This window comes from Triticum aestivum, chromosome 6B (assembly GCF_018294505.1).
Source record: "Triticum aestivum cultivar Chinese Spring chromosome 6B, IWGSC CS RefSeq v2.1, whole genome shotgun sequence".
Taxonomy (NCBI): Eukaryota; Viridiplantae; Streptophyta; class Magnoliopsida; order Poales; family Poaceae; genus Triticum; species Triticum aestivum.
Window position 1 is genome coordinate 483,589,616 of NC_057810.1, and position 3,966 is coordinate 483,593,581.

Sequence of the window (3,966 nt, forward strand, 5' to 3'; positions counted from 1 at the left end):
AGAGCAATAACAACACTTGTAATGTGCATGACATGAGAACATAACTGTTTATTCAATTGAAACTGAAATCAACATAGAGCAGGTTACAATAGCAAACCAGTTAAAGAAACAGGTTTAAAACATACCTGTTGCTCCATTGGAGTTTCAATTCCATCCTTCAAATGTGAAAATAGTTGGTATGAGTAAATACAGTAATGCAAGAGCAAAGGGGTATGAACCATAGCTACAGAACCTGACCTGAGAAAAAAATCTTCTTCTCCTTTAAGCATTGAGTTGGGATTCGGAGTGGTGGTCCTCATGTTTTGGGCACTGCAGTTCCCTTACTAACCGCTCGTGTTTGGGTGCTCTGTGGTGGAGATGGTGCTGTGTCAACTGGAACTGGGTTACTATCTACCGGGGTTGGGGTTAAAAGGGGTGTAGCTGGTTCTCTGTCCAACTGGGTAGGGTTACAATCTGTGAGAGTCTGGGTTATGTGTGGTGGATCAGGTCCTTGGGCAAGTACAACCTCGGTTCTATCTGCATCAACTGGTAGCACTATCTTTTCTGAAGACCGTGTTGTTACTCCCTTAGATACTGCCATCACGATCTCCAATTCAAATAGCTGATAAACAAGAAAAGTAATTGAAAGTATAGACATTGTATGATAGACAGGTGCATTGGATAGTGGGGAATAAAAGAGGGCATGAAATAATTCATATTTATGTTGTCTAACCAAACAGGATAGCATGACACAATTTCACATATATGATGGCTAACTAAACAGGATAGCATGACACAATTTCACATTATGATGGCTAACTAAAAAAGATGGAAAGACATAGTTCAAAATATGAGACTATTTAAACAGGATGACATGACATAACTATATAATGTGTTTATTAAATAGGTTGGCATGCCATAATTCACATACATTCATGGATAGAATGCCATAATTCTAAATATGATGACTGTAAACACTAAACAGGATGAGATGATATAAGTATATGATGTCTTTATTAAATGGGTTGCCATGTCATAATTCAGATAGATGATGTGTATGTACTATGTAAACATGATGGCATGATATAATTCAAATATATGATTTATATAGTAAGCAAGTAAGCAGATGGCAATCTATATATTATGTAAAAACTAAGCAATGCAAGACAACATGCATGACATGGGTAATATAACCCTGCCAAGTTTGAGCATAGACCTCAGGGGGGAAATAGGACTGGTCATCAGTCTCTGAATCCTCCTCTGAGGAGCTCTCTGTAGCCAGCAAGATGTCTGCTTCAGCAAGTAGCATTGTCTGCTCTGAATACCTTGTTTTCACTCCAGATACTTCCATCACCGCTTCAAATGGCCGATGCACAGGAAGAGTAGTTGAATATACAAACGTTGTCGACAAATGGAACACGTAATACAAAGAAATGATAGCATGATATAATTCACATACATGATGATTGGCTAAACAACATGGCATTGCATTTTGCAACAAGATAGCATTGTATAATTCACATATATAATGTCTTGCAACAAGATGGCAATGCATAATTCACATATATGGTAATTAGACACTGAACAGGTGGCATTCACACAAAGCATGTCTGAACTAATCAAATGGCATAGCAATGCGAGACACCATACGCACGATATGAGCAACATAACCCTACCAAGTTAGAGCATACACCTCGGAGGGAATAGGACTGGTCATCTGTCTCTGAATCCTCCTCTAAGGAGCTATCCGTAACCAGCGAGATATGCGCTTCGTCAGATAGCATAGTCTGCTCAGAAGACCTTGTTTTCACTCCAGAATTTGCCATCACCGTGTCAAATGGCTGATGCACACAAAGAGCAGTTGAATGTACTAACATTGTTGACGAATGTAATATGTAACGAAAAAAAGATGGCCTGATATAATTTACATATAAGATGACTGGCTAAGCAGGATGGCATTGCAAAATTCACATATATGATGCCTGGCTAAACAAGGTGGCGTTGCATAATTCACATAAACGATGAATAAACTAAATAGATGGCATTCGCACAGAGGATGTCTAAACTAAGCAGATGACATATTTGATGTATAAAGTAAGCAATGCAAGACACCATATGCATGATATAACCAACATCAGCATGCCAAGTTGGAGCGAAGACCTCAGGGGGTAAATAGGAGTTATCTTCTCCTTCTGAATCCCCCTCAGAACAGATATCTTCCTCTCGATTACAATCCGAAATGCGTGGAGGGGGGGCTGCCTTTGCGCCAACCATGGAGCGACGTCTGCATGAAATTATATTGCCACGCAAGGCTCGTCTCTTTTTCTCTACATTTTCAGTTCCATTGTTTACAATAACTGTCATGCATAGGAATAAAACATAGTGAGATTATGTAAGGAGTGCATGCAGAAATCCAGAGTGATGGTAGCAACCTGTGGATAGACCCAAAACCAATAATAGTAGGCAGATAATGGCTTCAGTTAATAAATACAGATAATGGCTTCTTTAGTGTTTGTTTCCCACCCAACCTGAAACTCATAGTAGATACCAGAGATTAACCAGACAGTAGATAGATACTATTGATAGCAGCCCCGATATGTACCCCACAACCATTTAAAAACTCAAGTTTGACCATTAGTTTGGAGCTGACTCAGAGTCTAATCGATGAACAGGACGATAACGTAGCATGTAATATTAAGCGATGCATAACGTAAGCAGACACGAAAGAGTGCGACCTCTCTTGCGGACCCATGTAGTCCTCGAGGTCATCTGCTCGGTTGCTGATGGTAATGCAGTTTTCCTGGCTGCCAGCGGCGGGGAAGAAGATCTGAGGCGGCGAAAGACAATCTGGAGGCCGGATCCCTGCTCTGCTGGACACTTCTGTCGTTGGAGCAGCTGAGCTGGGGTGGACGACGGTGCAACAGGACCGGGACAAACCACGCAAGGTTTTCTTTGACAACTATATGTAAGAGAAGTAATTCTTTAAGGGCTCGTTTGAATTGGAGGATTCCAACAATGCAGGGATAGGAAATAGACAGGAATAGGATAGGAATGCACGTGCAAAACAGAGAATTTAAAAACACAGGATTTCTGCCAATCTGGGTGTTTGATTCACAACAATTGGAAGATCACAAGATGCAAAGAAGCATGGTGAGATTAAGTCAAACCACAAGAAAATGTATGGTTATAATGATATTATGCTACTATCTCTTAGTCTTGTGCTTCATGAATAAGAATTTGAAAAGGTGGACAAGTGAAAATTAAAATTCCTACATTTTTTATTTCAAGGAGACACTAAAGGAACAAATCCGTGTGCTCAGTGCACAAGATATATAACATGTAGAGTAAAAAAGAGATGCAACAAGTGTACAACCTCTTTGGCGAAGCCATGTCGATCTCAGCGTGATTGGGTTGGCCGGTGAGGATGCTCCGGCTGACTTTGCTGTCGGAGGAGGGGAAGAAGATCTTAGGCGTCTAGAGATGGAGCCCGAGGTACTGCTTTGCTCTGATGGAGGGTTTCGTCGTTGGAGCAGCTCCGGTGAGTTGTACGACGCCGAGGCTGAAGCAGGACAAGAGAGACAACGAACAACGTTAACCTGAGTGGAATTCTAATAGCATCTCCAATACATGACGTAAAATACATAACCACAAAGTGCTAGATGTAAAATACATCAGCCGCTCATCTTTGAACTTAACTGTCGAAACTGAACTTAACTGTCGAAACTAAAACTAACTGTCGAAATTGAATTTTGCTGTCGAAACTGAACGCACTAGCAAGGTGAGGCTACACGTCGGTCGACTGACTTTTTCATCTCTGGTCAGTTGATTTTGCAGCCGTTGGATTCGAAATCAAGGGCCGGCGGTTCATCTTCAACCTCCACCCCCCTGAGCCGCCAGCCACCACCGGCCAAACAGCAGCCCCCCGTCGCCCGCGACCGGCAGTGCGCCGCCCTGCCCGCCCCGAAAACACTCCCCACCGCCAATCCG